We start from the raw sequence: 18,420 nt of genomic DNA, 5'->3' as shown, positions 1-18,420 counted from the left end.
ATTATCTCCTTGGGATGGTCTTCCAACATCAGGTCACCAGGTTGTCTACCTTAAAGCCACAAAGTCTTTCTTGCAATACCATTGCCATAATCCTTGGGGGTCATGGGAAACAATGATCTGCAAGTCTGTCTGCAGAAGCGAACAAGAAGGATCTGAGCAGAAACACTGCCCAGGAACTCACCAAACACCGAACTGTGCCATGTGGCCCAAAGAACCCAGCCTTCCGCCAAGGAGGGAAACCTCAAACCCAAAGAGATCCCCAATGACACCCCCATGACAGGATTCAGGAGATCCAATAGAGAGCCCCGGGAGGAAGAACACCAGGACTCAGCTCCCTCGTGCAACAAATCCCCACCAAGAGCTGACTTGAACACACAGCTTACAAATGATGAGTATAAAGACCTCGGGTCATGATTTAAGGGGACAATTCAAATGTGGTCCAGATCGATAGAAGCCCTTCATGGAGAATCAGCAATAACATTCTTGGCGGAAAAATAGGCCAGAATAGAACTTCTCCATTCAAAGGTGAATGATAAGTAGGAACAGTCCAGTAAGGAACCTATAAAACATTCTTATCAGAAAAGGAAGGAAGGAGAAGGAGACAGAGAGAGAGGAGAACAAATGGATATTAACAAAACATGTGAAATACAGGAATATAAACTAATCCAGGAAAGAGAAGCTATTCTTAAATGAAACAGACACCTGGGCATAAGAAACAGAGTGTCTACAAAGGAAAAGATCACACAGCTGCAGACTTACCCTCACGATAACAGATGCCTGCAGGCAAAGAGACAGTGTGCACAGAGAAATGAGGAGGAGACGAGGTGACATGATGACCCACCCTGCCTGGATGTCATTGACATGTAAGAGGAACAGAATGACTTTATCAAATACAAAACCTTGGGAATTATAGCATTCACGAAAACTTCCTTAGAAATCTGCTTATTCATAGTGTAGTCCCATGAAAACAAAGAACTTACACTTTCTCTCCCTCTTCCCTTCTTCTCTCTTTTCTTTGATTTTCTTTAAAAATATGTATTCATTTCCTCCTTCCTTTCCTTTTTCTTTCCTGAGATAGTGGGACCAGTGGGCCCTGCAGAACCAAGAAGGTGATCAGGGCTGACGAGAAGGCTCTAAGACTCAGCAGATTTTACAGAAGGACCCAAGGACATAACAAGAACTCTGTTTTAGGAGAAGTGACGGAGATTGAGACCGAAATCCATTCCTCCTTCTGCCATAGTGACAGAGGTGGGGGGACCTGGCCACAGGGCTGGGCTTGTGTTTCTCACCCCCTTGCTGCTCCGAGAGGCCACGTGACTAAGTTCTCACAAGTGAAACACACCCAACCGACGGGTGCCACCTCTCCCACATTCCTAAGGGGAAGCTTCTGGCCCTCCGCATTGGAAGTTAAGTGTGGAAGGTGGCAGAGCCCCATCTTCCTGCTTCCCTAATGACCTCATGGAGCAGAGTTACCTGCAATTCTGGAGCACTCACCTTGGACGGCTAATTGAGGTGTAGACATGTTGTGTTGTCGTTTAAGCCCTAACAGTGTTGGATTCTTGGGTTACAGATCTACTTCAATGTTTATTTTTATCGAAGAAGCTAAGAGCAAGTTTTATGGTTAACATCTCTTTAAAAACATCCTGTACTGCAGAGTAGTGTTCATCTGGTGAGTTTATCCCCCCCGGCCCCCCCGCCCCGCTTTGGTACTGTGCCTGCTTTGGCTGCATGGCCTGTGGGGTACAGAAGCCCTGGCCCTACAGGCGGCTGCCGTAGACCTAGACCATAGCAAGCTTTTTGCTTCCTATGAGGCCCCCTGAACTCTGGCCGCCCTCCTGTCTCTGATGAGGGAAGAACAGGGAGGCTGCGTGGGGCTGGGGGAGGACACCTTCACTCCTAGGAACGTGTCCAAAGAAATATTCACCCAAGTTCACGAAGATTTACGTACAAGGATAGTCACCATAGCATTTTTACAATAGCAAAAGTTGGAAAAACCCACACGTCAATCAACAAGCGTTTGGTTAATAAATCATGGTAGAGCACAGCTAGTAAACAGAATGAAATAGATCAATAGTTACTGAGGTGGAAAGATGTCTAAGACATATTACTAACTAAAAAAAATGTACCTGAGTCATATGTATAACATGATCCGATTTTTATGAGAATTAATTCATGTGCTGTCTTTGTTTCAGCTGGGGCACAGAAAAACAAAACTGGAAGGACATTTGCCAGATGCTGATTGTGCTTCTTTGAATGGAATGTGGGCAGGGCAGTGGATGTTAAGGAAATCTTTATTTTCCCATCTTTTCCTACTTCTCTGTTGTTTGATTTTTTTCATTAGACTGTATTTATCGTACAGACAGGAAAAATAAGCAATAAAGAGAGGTTTTTTTAAACGTAAAGTTATCTTTATATGAGCTTTAAAATTGGTATTTTTCTTTGTAATAAGAAAAGATTGACCCTGACACCTCGGGCTTTATCTGATCTGTTTATCTACCCGGAATCTGCAGGATTATTACTGTTACACAACTAAACAGTGCCAAGTTCTTCCTCCTTTTTTTTTTTTTTGGTCTTTTTAGGGGAGGAAGGAGTGTGGGATGTGGAAAACACATTTGGTGAAGGACTGTTTTGTGTTGGGAAAGCATTAGTTTTGAACATACACTACAGGGTATTTTTATTCATAGAATATCACTCCGAAATCCAGAACTAATTTCATTTGTCATAGTATTTTGTACAAGTTATTTTTACTATAATAGAGAAAACCAGTGAGATAATTTAACTTCTTCACAGCCTTCCTAATCCTTACACAATACTGTCATGTCTTCTAAAAATGTTTGTGCAATGCACAAACAACAGGAGACTATTCACTTGGTTATATATACCAAATCAGTGTCAGGGGTTCGTGAACGTTGGTAAAACAGCCTCTCTAAGGCAACGCCATCGGGTCACCATCTTGAAATTGCTGGCTGCTGTCCTTCTCTGCAATGCCACTGCTGACGATGAGCCTCCAATCTGAGCTGTCACCTCAAGTGTGAATAGTCGTACTCCTCCTGTAGAGATGCTCCATCTTCTTTTTCTGTTTCTTTTTTCAGGATTTTAAAAACAGCCATTAATTTCCAGCAGGTCCAGGCAATGGGCACCCAGGAGCCTCCAATGCCCACGGCCCTTTCTATGGGCCCTTCTATGACACTGCCCCCAACACAGGGACCTGAAGAAGGGACAGTGATGCACTGCAGTGGAGTGCCTGCAATGTCTCCAGCGCTTCAGTCACTATTGAATTTAATGCCTACCGTACCGCCGTAAGATAACAACTATCTTCTCCTCTTTTCCAGGTGACGAAATTGAGACTTAGGGTGATGCCAAGACTCCCAAGATCACATGACCAGACCATGCTGGGGTTGAGATCTGAACCCAGGCCATACATTTCTGGAGACTGGGTGCTGAACTCCCAAGCTCCTGTTTGTCCAGGAGATGGTTACAGGTGGTGAGCAGACTGGAGGAGGACGAGTTGCCCTGCTGGAGAGGGACCTGCGTGCAGGATAGTCACTAACTGCCCGAGGAGGTCCTCTGGGGAGTTTGATGTAAGACATGCCAGGACACACCAGGCAGTGGAGAGAGATCAAAAAGGAAGTGAGTGGGCAGGAGCCACGACTGCGAGAAAGGAGAGTGAGCAGGGGACAGAGCGAGTGGAGTGAAAGCAGGAAGTCGAGGTGAGGTGGGAAAGGACATTGGAGTCACAGGAGACACCAGAGCCCCGAGGGAGGAGCTGGCACTCTCACAGGAGCCATCCTCGGAAACGCCACGTGGCGAGGTCCAGCAGTGTGGAGGCGAGCCTGGTTACCCACCATCCTGTCTCCACCTACAGAAGCACTTCTTGGCTAGGATGATCTGCTGCCCACGTGCTGGGCGGGAGCAGAGGAGAGAGAGCTCACCTGTTGGCTGAGCATCTTAGGTCACCTGGCCACACTTTCACTCCCGGGTGGCATGAGCCCCTCACATGCAGGAGCAGGGCGTTGCCTGCACACGGGGCTCCTCTGCCTCCCACTCCCCGTGTCCAGGGCCTGCCCTCTCTTAGCCTGGGGTCCTGCCCCTCTACCCTCTCCATCAGTGCTCTGGGTCTGTCTGTGGTCCAGGCACACAGCGGGTGGCCGGGCAGGTCCACTGGGACCCTGCTTTGCAGAAATCACGCTTAGGGAGACTGTAGGGGGCCCCCAACTTGGGTGCTGTCTGGATTCCCAAAGCCAACTTTACCAAAGTGTCCCATACTTTGGGGCTATGAGGCCCTGTTAATGGCGCTGATTCTTCAGTCTCCATCTGGTTCTTTTCTCTTGTCTTTACCAATTAGAACACAGAGGGGGGAAGTGTGAGCAGTCTGTCCCCCCACCTCCAGCCGTGGAGTCGGCTTCTCCTCCGCTGTCAGAACCACATTTTGTCCCATTTCTGTCCCTCCCTCAATAACCTTGTCCCCCAGGGGTTTTCTCCCCACTGCAGGGGGTGGGCCTGGTCATCCTGGGCTCCAGCTGGTCTCCATGGTGCATCAGAAACACCAGAAGGCTTGAGTCAGCGTGTATCTGGGCCCCACCCCAGGGTTTTGGCCTCAGGACCACTGACCAGCCACTGAACACCCGGCAGCTGCCTCCTCTGGGAACAGGTCAGGTCCTGCAGTGAGGACAGCCCGTCAGACCAAAGAAGAGGGTCTCCACCCCCAGTGGCTGGGGCAAGGCCCTCTCTGTGTGGCTGGCGTGAACGGGGCCACTACCCACCCCTGGCTCGGGACAAAGAGCACCTGATGACCTTGTTAAGCCGCTGAATCATCCCTCCGCAGCCCACGCCCACCCTGTGCTTCCCGTTTCCTGGTGTGTGAGGTCACACGTTTCCTTTTTTCTTTTGAAGCCAGTTTGAGTCAGAGTTTCTGTTTCTTGTGGCTGAAAGCACCACCTATTTCCTTTCATGGCTAAAATCCATTTCCCCAAAGTCCCAGAGCCATAAAATCAAGTGTGCTCCAGCCCATGGAGGCTTCCACTGACCTTCAGGGTGGAAGAAACCCCAGACCAGATGCAGGGGGCTCTGCGTCACCCATAGAAGAAAAAACAATGGATATCTGCTTAAACCCCAGCGCTTTTGTCTTAAAATGTCTTCTTAAGAACTGTTATCACATTGAAATGTTACTTCTTAGGACTATTAATAATATTAAGTCTATGATTCTGGCTCTATGGATGTTGAGATTAGGAGCTCTAAATAAGGATTTGTGACTAGCAATACAAATACATCTCACCTAACCTTATAAATATCCCCAGATTGGGGTAAGGTAATAGTCAAAATACTACAAACACTCAGAACGAGAAAACAATTCACATGCAAAGAAATACAAACTAAGGTCACCTCCAACTTCTGCAGCACAGCACACAGGCCAGGATGTAACGAAGCAGCATTTAAAGAGCTTTAAGGAGTGAAAAAAACGTGATCCTCAAAACCTCAAAGCCAGTCAAGTTTTGATTCCTGTGAAAAGACAGGCTTGTGTATTTAAAATTATACTCCTGCCGTTTGATCAAAAAAGAGAATTTAGCTAAAAGCAACAGGAATCATGTTAAATCCGAAAGAACTTACAAAGTATGTATCTTCCTGGAAAAATTTGCTTGAAAATACAGTTCAGCCAACCAAGGTAGAAGCAAAAATTAGCTCAAGAATGTGAAAGTCATACTAGAGAGACACTGGCCGAGGCCGCTGAGACCGGTTAAATTAAAAAAAAGCCCAAATCTGGTTGTAATACCAAGTTCCAAAAAAATCTACAAAATGAAAATGTGACTAAAAAAACCAATCAGGGACAGAAACCCAGATTAAATGAACAAAATTGGGAAGTTGAGGGTGGAGGGTGTGGGGTGGGGAGGGCAGCAAACAGCCTCTCTAATCTCTCTCCTAAACACACACACACTACTCACTTGTATGACGTTTCACAGGTGTAAGTTGAATAATCACTGTGAAACACTTAAATATTCTCACTATTTAAATTTAAAAATTAATTTAAAATAAGACGTGATCTCCGAAAACAATAATAGCAAAGAAAATATAGTCCATTTACATGGGTTCTATTGACGTGACGGAAGAAAGGGATGTCACGGGCTGCCGGGAAGGAGGTGCGTGCGATGAGAAGGCAGCCCTGCAGTCAGGGAGTATGTTTTATTCAAACAATTCACTTTACAATCTTGCTTTACAATTCAAAGCATGGTTCAAACTGTAGTGTTTTTTTTTCCATCACCACAATTTTAGCCGTATTTTCTTACCACATATAGCATCATTATCTTACTTTTTTCCTTAAATTGACGCACTTTTTAACTTAAAAACCTAACATATCCTTTTTCTTAAGCAAAATAACTGCCAAGTCATGGGTCTGTGGTATTTTCTTTTTCTTACTACACGTTAAAATAACTACTAAAATAAAAGTATTCATACACGTATATCCAAAGTTACTTCCTAAAATACCAATGATGTATATCCCACACCAGGGAAACACTTATCTAGCACCTAATAAATAATATTTGATAAGCTTAATCTATTTTCTTTTTCCTCATCGTCAATCAAAAAGCGTAGATGGTTTTAGCGATGCGTGGCTCTTGAAATGCGAGGTTTTACAAGCAGAGCCCATGACCCACCATCAAGAAGGATCACACTAAAAAGGTACACAAACATCAGAGCACGCCAATTCACACTGAGATGCAAAGATCTAGGACCCACCAGGTTCTCTCTGTTGCCTGCTGGAACCCACAGCTCTATACCTGAATACTAAATACTAGTGTTTAAAAGATCGCACACTGAAGTTTAAGAATTATAAAGAGTGAATAAAACATGCTCCCTGACTGCAGAGCTTCCTTCTCACAGCACACATCTCTTTCTTCTTACGGCAGCCTGTGATGTCCCTTTCATCTGTCATGTCAGTAGAACCCGTGTAAATGGACTATATATTCTTTGCTATTATTGCTTTTGGTGTTTGGGAAGATCACATTTTCTTACACTATTTTAAATTATACTAGTAAGTATGTGGTCATGCCCCCCCCCACACACACACAGCTCTGCTGTGGTCAATGACCTAGGAATTATCCCCCGAAGGGGCAGGGTACCAGGGCGGTGGTGTGGACGGCAGATCCCAGCTCACCCGCAACCTGGGCCCAGCTGTCATGGAGCTAGGCTGGGTTTGCGCTTGGCGTATGGAGGCTGACACTGTGCTCTGGCCCTCACACTCCATCATGGCCCTGTGTTGGCATCTCTGGGGACAACTTTCAGAAGGCTATGATCGCATTAGAACCCGCCCACCGTGCCAGAAAGAGTGTAGACTCAGGGAGCGGTCGAAGGGAAGAGAGGGTGTGTGTGTGTGCATGTGTGGGTATGAGAGTGCGTGTGTGTGTGTGTGTGTGAGAGTGTGAGTTCACGTGAGCGCACATGAGGGTGTGTGTGAGGGCGTGGCAGCAACAGCGGCCAGGGCAGCGTGGTGTCCCCAAGAAGCCGGGGCACAGGGCCGGGCACCTGCACTGACGGGAGAGCTGGGCCCCTCTGTTTCTGACCGAGCAGCCCTCTCCGGCTCAGGCCCTCGCCAGCGTGTATTTAACACCCTTGGTGGCTGCCCGTCCTGCCCGGATGCCTCTATCCTCGGGGGATTCTGTTCAGGTGCCCTTGTCTCCCGCTCGCCCGCATGCCCAGGTAAAGCCCCCTGTGAAAGGACATTCCAGCCCCTACTCAGATGCAGCTCCCAGGGGCCTCGGGCCTATTCAGGCCAAAGAAATTCAGGGCACTGTTTCTGAGGTTCTGCAGAGATTCTACCCGGGTCTCTGAAGCATCTGGATGTGGTCCGCTTGTCTTCCTCTGGTCATGGCCAGGCACCAAGGTGAGGTTCAGAGCTGCTGCGGTCACCTCAGGACAACATGGTGACCCCGAGAGACTTCCAGAGGGAGCAGGGCCTCGGAACCAGGGCAGCCCGCAGCCCGCCCACCCCAGCTGGGTCCCGCCACCACCGCAGTCAGAACTCCTGGTCTCGTCACAAGTACGTCCATGCTGAGGCAGCTTCAAACTCTCTCTCTGCTCTTGAAGGGAGACTTCAGGAAATTTCCAGAAGCTTCTTGAAGAGCAAGAAAGTTCCCTCTCAGTCTTCACTTTGTGGCTCAAATGTCGCCTCCTCAGAGGGGCCTTCTCTGAGCCTTCTTCATCATCGTATTTGTTCCCTTCACAGGCCTCTTTCTTGATTTGTAGGACAAGCCGCATTCACCTCCATCTGGAGGCCCTGCTCCGCCCACTCCCACCTCCCTCCACACATCTGCACACATCCACTCACCCCCAGATAGTAGAGTAACCTCCTCATTGGACTGCACACCCATTTGGTACTCACCTCAGACCCAAGGCGTAGTTGGTCTGAAATAGATATTTACGACATAAAGAAATAAGTGGGTAAATAAAAATAATTTCTCATTTGGTATCTCATAGTCTCATATGGTAAAAGTCTCATATGGTATCTTCACTTCACTATTCCATAGTTTATGTATGCATTCCATACATAAAATAAAAATGTAAAGAAATCAGAGTGAAGAGAAAGAAAAAAATAGCCTAGTGAGAGAAAACCAGAGAGAAGAATAGCAAACAAAAGAAATCCAAATAAGCTTCTACCCTGTTTCTGAAGTTGGGCCAACAATTTAATTAAGAGCTTCCTCGTTGCCAAAGCAAAAAGGAACACAAAATTGGTCAGGAGAACAATTACCAGTTACAAGATTTTTGCTCAATTTTGCTCTAAATACACTTACAAAAAGCTACCCAGAGAATAGTTTCCTCTGCACGGTAGGCTTTAGGGTGATTTTCTCTGCTTTGTACATTTTGTGCTTTCTAAACACTCTGGAGCATGTCTGTCAGACACTATCGTTTCCATGTCAGCCGTCTGTTGCTACTGTGATAACCATAAGAAGCAACCACGAAACCTCAGTGACTGAGATAACCACTTGCTTTGCTCATGAGTCTGCTGTTGTCCAGGCAGTTCCAGGATCTGGGCACAGGGACATGCATGTTTCTGTGTCAGCTGGGTCTGCTTGGTGGCCTTGCTGAGCCTTGCTGAGCCTGTCTGAACCAGCTGCAGACATGGCTCGGCTCCCCAGGGTCTCTCAGGCTCCAGCAGTCAGGCTCCCGTGCAGGGACACGGTGCTGAGGGAAAGTGCAGGTGCACGGGACCACTTAGGCCTCGGCTCAGAAAGACACTCACATTCCACGGCCAAAGCAAACCAGAGGCCACTGCGGATCAGGAATGGGGAAGGACATCCCTCCTATGAGCTGACGAGAGCAGAACTGCAGCCATCTTGCCAAGAGCGTGGAGACAGCAAGGTGAGGACCCAGAGCCAGGTTTGTGTTCAGCTACATTTGAGACTCAACTGCCGTTCCCAATAGCCATCTCGGCTGCGCCCGGAAAACCCACTTATCTGCTGCCTCAGTCTCCGGCGCAGCCAGGCGTGGCCCGATGGCCCAGCTCTGCCCCAGGAGACCAAGGAGAAGGGTGCTGCAGGCAGGTGAGATTCTGGGAATTATTTTTCCTCCCTGATAAAGAGAGAGAAAGAGAGAGAAGTACACCAAGAAGGCTCTCCCTCACCCCGCAGTCCCCTCCCTGTGTCTGGCCTCGGATGGGGCCCTGTGATGTTGTGATACCCGGAGGGCAGAAGCTGAGGTGCCCAGGAGAGTCAGGAGAACAGCCCCAGGCAGTTCCTTCCTCCAGACTTGCAGAGTAGAAAACCAACGCCTTCTGGTTTCACCCACTGTGAGTCAGGCTTTCTGTTACTGGGTGCCCAACACATGCTAAGTGACACAGCGTATCCTCCATTTACGTCCAGGAAAAAAAGTTAAAGAATAAGCATTGAAAATCAAAATAAATGTCCTCAATCTTACAAAGATGGTAAAGTTTCTAAATTATTGCAACAAAATGCAGAAGTTGCTCAGCAGTTTAAAATTTCATGCCCAGCCACAGTGTCCTACCATAGTGACCCAAAATGTGTGTAACTGGTTGACAGATTGTCCTGATTATTCCATTTTTTTAATTTTTAGAAAAGTTACTGTGTATTGTGCACATGTTTCAGGTACAGTTCCCTGCCAGTGGAGTTCTATAGAAACTGAAGGGGGGACGTAGGCTGTGACACCATCGGGCAGCAGAGGAAACGGGGCTTTGTGTTTTCTTCATCTCTCTTAGGTCCTAATGGTTATGGCCATCTGCCTTTGTCTCAGATCAAAAAAAGAGCAAAACAACTCTCTGGAACTAAAACTAACATTCTTGGGGCTGGCCCTATGGCCTGGTGGGTAAAGTTCAGTGCAATCCCCTTTGGTGGCCCGGGTTCACTGGTTCGGATCCCAGGCACAGACCTACTCCACTCATCAGCCATGCTGTGGTGTCAACCCACGTACAAAATAGAGGAAGTTTGGCACAGATGTGAGCTCAGGGCCAGGGTTCCTCAAGCAAAAAAAAAAAAAGAGGAAGATTAGCTCGGGGCCAGTTTTCCTCAGCAAAAAAAAAAAAAAAAAAACTAACATTCTTCCTTAGGGTCACTTTTATTCACACATGCAAGATGACCAAGAGCTGCAAGGAGCAAGGCGGAAGGGGTTGCTGTTGAGAGTCCTGAGAATCCCCAGCACTTGGGGACTGCGGGCACTGCCTAAGTTCTGGGACAGTCACCCATTGATGAAATGGCACCACCACACCAGGATCACACGGCCTGGAATCTCGACCACGTGAATGCGGTTCTGTTTTAAGGACTGCTAGGCCAGGCTGACAAGCCATACGAGTGTCATGCCCTGAGAGCTGTGGCATCTTGCTAAATTATGACATCAAGATGCACCGAAGCACAAAGGAAGGTACTAAAGCACTGTGGGGGAGGGCGGGCGACACCCAGGCACGCTCCCCGTGACATTCTATCACAGTCAGTGAAGCACGATGGGGTGTAACCAGGCCTGGTGTGCTCACCTCCAGGAGGAAAGGTGAAGGAGGATTCCTGTGTCTGCCTTTGCCAAAGCAGCCTGTTTTCTCAAACGGAATGTGATGGATGGAGTTGTGTCGTGTTGGCCTCCTTCTGCAGCACCAACCCAGGAGAATGGATTGGCAGTGGGCCGGCACCAGGGCTACCGGGCCTCACCTGGGAGCCCCTCAGCAAACCAGCAAGAACACTGCAGGATTCAGCACCAGAACTCCCCAATTCAAAAATGACCCAAATCTGCACATCTAGATATTCACCAAGGATGCGTGTCAGGCCGGAGCAGGCGCAGGGGATCTCCCGGATGTCTTCCTACATCCCAGGAGTTGCGACCCAAACAGCTACAGAAATATCCCAGAGCCAACCCAGTGTTTCTGCCCCATTCCCCCCCTTCCCCACCCCACCCGGGCTGACTTCCACCCCCAAAAGAACACGGCACAGCCAGCAGACGCCCCCAAGCACCAGCATCTTATCCAGACAGCACCTTCCCAGGCCAACTCCTCAGAGAGCACACGGGGAACTTCATTTTGGTGTTTCTTCCCTTCCAGGATAATGATGTTTGTGCTTTTTCCTGGGCATTTTTTGTGGCCCAGCTACAGGAACAGACTAAGCAAGAGAGCGTTTGGCACGTGCCCAGTGGCCTACGAATGGCCTCTCCTTTCTCTACTATCCCGTGGGGACAGAAGCGGGGGGTGCAGGCACGGGTGGGCGTTTATCGGATACGTCTAGAGAGCTCTTCCAAACCATCCCAGCCAGCCTTGACTTTTGTGTTAAGACTTGGGAAGTGAGAGAGAGAGACAAAAAGAGGAAGGGGGTTGGAGAGGAAAGCAGGTCTCAGAGCAGTGGAGTAATTTGGCCTAATTTATACAGCTCACAAGCATAGGAGATGAGATGACACACAGGTCAGTCTGACCCCAAAGCCAGTGCTCTTTAAATCAATGAGAGAAAAATAAGCGAGAGAATGGAGCTATTAACATCAATAACTCCAACTTTCTAAACTCCAATCTAGAGAAAATTGTGCAAATACCCTAGGGTCTACGAATTCCCTCACTCATTCATTCATTCACTCTGCGTTTGGGGAGCATCTCTCTGCATTCAGCACTGAAGGGATATAATCATGAATGATACCATGCCATCCCTGCTTTCAAAAGCTTAGGAGCTAATTGAGAATATAAGACTATCGGTTGTCCTTGACTTGCAGTGGGTTCCAGACCTCCAGAAGTTTATGAACCTCCTGGTTCGAGACCTCCAGAAGATTATGCAGCTCCTAATTGAGTCAGAATGTGGCCCCAATGACAAGGGCATCCTACTTCTCTGGTTATGCAGGGCTCATTCTGACTTCTCTCCCTATTTGTCTGGATTTGGATTCTCAACCTTCCTCTGAAAACTTGAAGCTATCCATTCATCTTTTATATATATTCCTAAAATGCTTTTGCCTCAACACATGGCTCTGGTATTTGAACCTTATACCAACCTGGATTCAGCTCCAGCTTGCCTTAACCACCTTGATCAATACAACCTTCCCGTTATTGTCCCAATGTCTCCTTTGCTCTCCAAATCTTGTCATCCTGCCTTTTCTATTGCTGATGTTAGACTAGAATAGAATAAAATACCACCATGGCAGATTCCATCTTACAAAGATGGCCAGGGCAATCGCTCCCATCTCATATGGTGACTTTGCTCCTCTGCCATCACTGGGTGGAATCCAGGACCCTCCCCTTGTGCCTGTCTCAACCAACAGAATGTGGTAGAAGGACACTGTGACTTTGGAGGCTGGGTCGTAAGAGAAAATAGAGCTTCAGCTTGGCTGTCTTTTTGGAACCCAGATGCCATGCTGTCAGGAGCCCAGGACACAAAGAGGCCTGCTCTGCAGGTGCTCTGCAGACAGGCCGGCTGAGGGTCCAGCCAACAGGAGCATCAGAGGCCTGACATGTGAGTGAGGAAGGCCTCGGATGCTACCGCACAAGCTGCCATTTGACTGTGACTACAGAAGACAGCCCTGCCTCCCTTCCCCGAGCAAAACTCGCCTCACTAGTCTCAGAATCATGGGAGATATTAAAAACAGGATGCTAATCATCCTACTAATAGATACTAACAATCGTGAGAGATACTAACCATAAATGATTGCGGTTTTTTTCCACTTAAAAAAAAAAAGACAGACTTCTGTAAAAAATCCAGTAACATAAACACGAGACAGGACGGGAAATGCCAGCCACGTGGTGCAGATGGGGTGACAGTGTCGGCTCATTAAAAAATGGGGATACAGGGCCCCACTAAGAGTCCCTTTTCTGATGTGAGGGCTTATCAAAATGAAAAGTCCTTCAAAGATATAAAAATGGCTCATTTGTTTTACGCACTTGAGGACTTGCTTTCATCAACTTGGTGTGAGACCAGACAGGCCTGGTGGGGAGGGTGGTGGGAGGTGACAGTAGGAACTTGAGAAGCAGAGCTGAGCATGGCATGGGGGCTGGCGGTGGGGTCTGATAGGTTTGGGGAGGGTGGGGACCCGAAGACGGGACTGTGTCCCAGTCCTCTCCATATTCCAAGCTGCTAGCCTGGTCTCTGGCACCTGGAAACTGCTTAATTTTTTTTTTAAGTAAACGCATTAAGTGTGCAAGATGGGAATAGCGTGGCACCTTCCTGGGCTCGTGAAATGCAATGACACACGCAGCAGATTTAAAGATCCAACTGGGTACGTACAGCAGAACCACTCCTTTACCTATTTGATCTAAATAGCGGCGTTCTCTTAGGACAAATTCGTGAAATATCCTGAGAGGCTAGGTCAAAATTAGTTCATGACTACTTTTTTATATACGAGATTTATTTTCAAATAGGTTTATTTCCTCCTTCAGATTAAAGGAGAAAGAAACTCTGAACCAGCCCATAGGTCACCCTACAACTTGGCCGGGAGACCATCAAGAACTGAACTGGATGGCTGCTTCCCCAGCATTTTGGAAAGGCCATTCCTGAGGGAACAGGTAGGGATAGTGCCTGTAAGAGGGCCCCTTACTCCTGATGGGGCTCGTCCCTTGTGTCACCATGTACCAGGCACAACACTAAGCCCGTAGTTTCTGTCCACATCCCACCCAAATCTCTCTCCGCCCCCATTAACCTCTCAGATGCACCAGTGAAGGCCTGGCAGAAGAGAGGAGGAATTACAGCTAAAAAGACAAGGAAGACGACAACCAGAAACATCCAGGGCAATGTCATGATCCAAAGAAATTCCCTGTGCCTGCAGCACACCAGCCCTGCCTGTCGCTCCAGTGCCGTCACGTGATGGCTTAAGGCTCCTAAATATCTTGCCCATCTCCTGGATGATGAAAGCTTCTCAGAGAGAGAGAGAGAGAGAGAGAGAGAGAGCTCATGCCATTGCCTCATTCCAGTTTCAATCCTATTTCTGTAGGTTCCATCCAGCTGGAATAATACACATGCACGCTGGAGATTCCTTTGAGTGTCAGCTTTTCATGAATAATCAATTAGCATCATTAGGAAGGAATGTGCTCTCACGTCGACACACGCTCCCACGTCCCTATGCCTGCTCCCTTCGGGGAGGGACTATTACCCCGGGCTCTGTGCAGCTCAGTGCTTCTAAAGCTCCACTTTCCTGAGGACTCTGTCCCCGTTCAGCACGGCGCTTCAGACGTGGGCACCGGCCAGGATGCGGCAGGGGCAGAGCCACCGCAGGAAGATTCAAGAGCAGCTCTTTCCCTGCATTTCAAGGAAAAGCTATCAAAGCCACACGTCAAGTAAATAAAGTCCTCACCATTTGGAATTTGCATAAAACCAAGGAAGGAAAGCAGAATTCTAGAAAGTTCGTCATAAATTTGAGTATAATGACAGGTTTCAGGGGATTCGAGTACTGTTCAGAACTTTTATGATTGTCAAAATGATGGCATTATTATATAGAAGCAATAATCAATATGACACAACCAAAATTAAGCGGAAATGTCAGGTTTCAATGTGCAAATTGAATAATGTGCACCAAGTCTTGATAATTGAAATTTCTCAATGAAAGATGAAAGATGAAATGCTAAATCTAATCAATCTTTTTCGAAATTAAACTTTTTAAATTTGAGCCAATGGCAAGTGGCAGGCACCTCTTGGGTCGCCTAAATCCAGTCTATTAACAGAAGCTCAGAAAAAAGTGAAGAAGTGAGGTGTAACATGGTGGGAAAATTAGCTGACTGTTTCATGCTGACTTTTTGCAGTCGAGGACTGTGTGGCAGAGAACAGACCACACGTTGCGGGAGTAGGAGAGGGGGTGGTGAAGGTCTGGCCCCAGACCGCCCTCTTAAACAAAGGACAGAGTTACTCCCACCTGTTTGCTGCCGGCTGTTTCGAGGCTGGGCTGGTTCAGTGTGGGTGGGTGCATTTCCCCTCCCGGGGATGGGTTGAGGGTGTGGTTGCTGAATGCGCCTTCTCTTTATTTCCTCTGTAGCTCACTTGTCAACCTTTCCACTTCTAGTTACTTTCCCAGCCCGATCACTTCTTGCTGTATGCAGTAGATATGGCCCGAATGTGCACTTTCAGTTCAGCTGACGAGTTTAGTCCCCTAGTCACGGCAGGCACCTCACCAACATTTGAGGTAGTATTCTCCCATTTGAGGGTGAAAGGCCCTAATCGCAGAGCCGCCACATAAATGGCAGATTTAGGATTGGAATCCAAGTCTCTTTTCTCTAAATCCACAGCTTATTTCTGTTATAATTCACTAAGTGAATTCGTGTGATTGTATTCATTCAGTGCATACTTATTGTCTACTGCATACCAGGCACAGCTGTGAACACAATAGAATAAAACCCCTCCCCTCGTGAAGTTTACACACCAGCGAGAAAGACAGGCGAGGAGCGTGAAATAAGCACAGGTATGGGGTGCAGATGGTGACACAGCCCATAAAGCTGGGGGTGGGGGCGAGCAGGGAGGGTTGTGATTTTAAACAAAGTGACCAGGTAGCCCTCTCTGGGAAGGGACAGCTGAGCAAGGACTTGAAAGTGGGAGACTCAGCTCAGGATTTGTGGGGAGGAGCCTTCCAGGCGAGGGAGGAACAGCACCAGGCCCGGGCTGGGAGGCGGCCAGGTGCAGCAGGTCAGTGTGCAGGGGAGGGAGGAGTGAGGAGGGGCGAGCAAAGGGAGGCCAGGTCAAAGAGGTGAGGCCAGAGGGGGCCAGGCAGGTGACAGCCATTGGGGTTCACACTGAAAAGAAGGGGGAGCCATTGGAATGATCCCCCTGCTGCTCTGCGGAGGATAAACTCGAGGGAGGCAAGGCCTTATGCAGAAAGACCCACAGAGACAAAAAAATGATGGTGGGGCATTGGGGGCAAGGTGGGAGAAGCATCAGGTCTGGAGCTGAAATGAAATTGGAGCGACTTTCCCAACAGCCCTGATGTGGGCCTGAGAGAGACAGGGACCCAGAAGGCTCCCAGGCCCCCACCTGGGCCGCTGGAGGGGGGCTCCAGGGCTGGGAGGTGGAAGACCATGGTGGGGCTGGGGGTGGGCTGAGAATGCCTTAGAGAGCCTGTGAGGCGCCCCAGGGGAGACACGGAGGAGTGAGAGGACCGCCAGGGCAGAGGTATGGGGGCCATCAGCCTCTAGAGGGGGTGTCAACTACACCAGGGAGGGAGGAGAGAAAGGAAGTGGTCGAAGACCAGTAAGAGGTCAAGGAGACAAGAGGAGACAGCCAAGGGGACTGAGTGTCCAGGCGGGCGGCAGCCACACGGGGACGGATATTGGGGCAGAGAGTCGCCCACGAGCCCAATGCCGTTGATAAGTCCCGAAAGAGGAGGCCTAGGAACTGACTGTTATGGAAATTACCTTTACATTTTACATTATTTAAAATACACTGAGTGCGGGCCGGCCTGGTGGCGCAAGCCGTTAAGTGCGCGCACTCCGCTGCAGCGGCCCGGGGTTCGCCAGTTCGGATCCCGGGTGCACACCAACACGCTGCTTGGTAAGCCGTGCTATGGCAGCGTCCCACATAAAGTGGAGGATGACAGGCACGGTGTTAGCCCAGGGCCAGTCTTCCTCAGCAAAAAAAATGAGGAGGATTGGCAGATGTTAGCACAGGGCTGATCTTCCTCACAAAAAAAATAAAATAAAATAAAATAAAATACACTGAGGGACCGCCTCCAAATGTACCCAGACCACGGAACCATCATCCTGCAAAACCTAATCAATAATCAATAAGTAAAAAGCAGTTTTAAAACACAATAGTAACATCCAAAGGAGATGAGACTATAATTTCACGCCATTACCTTTTTAAAGTGAAGTCCGAGGGAAAAGTATAGGAATCGAAAAACAGCTCCTACACCGTGGAAACAAAATCGTGGGGAAGAAGGTAAGTGGACAAAATTCTGACAATTTACACTAATAAACCTAAATTTGAAAAGAAACAATCAGTGGGCAATTTAGGGAAAATATATGAAAATCTTCCCAGGCCTCAAAGTCCTACCCCATCTCCCACGCCAGAGCTACAGAGACTAGCCTGAGAAAGAGCAGGACACGATGGCAGAATGATGGCCATTACCCGGCGTGGAAAGTTCTGACAGCTCGCAGACCAGAGTGGAGGAAGGAAATGGAACAGAAGACTTGCGGGAGCTGGGAGCCCCGGCGAGGATGACGGCCCACGTGGAAACACCCCAGGTGAGGCTCTGGCTGGGAGGGCAGCCCATCCTAGTGGACCCTGAGGGCACCACCTGGGAGAATAGGCTATCATACGCCGTGATCCTGGACTCCTCACACAACTGCACAGACAAGAGCAGATTTCAGCTTCAGGTTCCACTTCCCCCAGCTATACCTTCAAGCAGCCGCAGAGCAGGGAGATCACAGAACCCAACCCTCAAAATGGAGCTTCACATTATATCTAGGCATCTGGATGATTCAGAGAGAGCTGTCCACATTAAGTGAGCAAGAAAGAAAGGAAGGAAGAGAGAGGGAGGAAGGGAGGATGGGAGAGAAGCGTGGGGACTCTCCCTACACATCACCACTGTACAGAAAGAAGCAAAAGAAGCAAAGGAGAGAGAAATCGCATCAAAATACAAAGGTGCAACGTACTCTGAAGACATACTCCAAGAAATAGAAAAAAAGTTTCAATAATAAATTATCTGAAAGTTAGCCAAAAATAAAGAGAACAAGAAATCACTGAGAAAAGAATTCAAAGATGAAATGAGACAACAAAATAAAATGAAAAGAAAAATTGCAAACGGATTGAGGTCAAAAATTCATCATTAGAGAAGTAATGTCTGTATTTGAAACCACAAGGGACCAGATAAACGCAGCGGGCGTCTAATGAGTTGCACGGAGGACAGGCTGCTATTTGCGGAGAAATTCACGCGATGAGACAGACAAGAACAACACCAAGAAAGTCAGGGTTGAACCCTGAGAAAACGGTGTTTCTATAGGTTTAAAAATGGTCAGAAATGGCAATTTCATATGGTTCAGCCTAATTA

Source organism: Diceros bicornis, chromosome 39 (assembly GCF_020826845.1).
Source record: "Diceros bicornis minor isolate mBicDic1 chromosome 39, mDicBic1.mat.cur, whole genome shotgun sequence".
NCBI classification, from domain to species: domain Eukaryota; kingdom Metazoa; phylum Chordata; class Mammalia; order Perissodactyla; family Rhinocerotidae; genus Diceros; species Diceros bicornis.
This window is presented reverse-complemented; position numbering follows the sequence as displayed.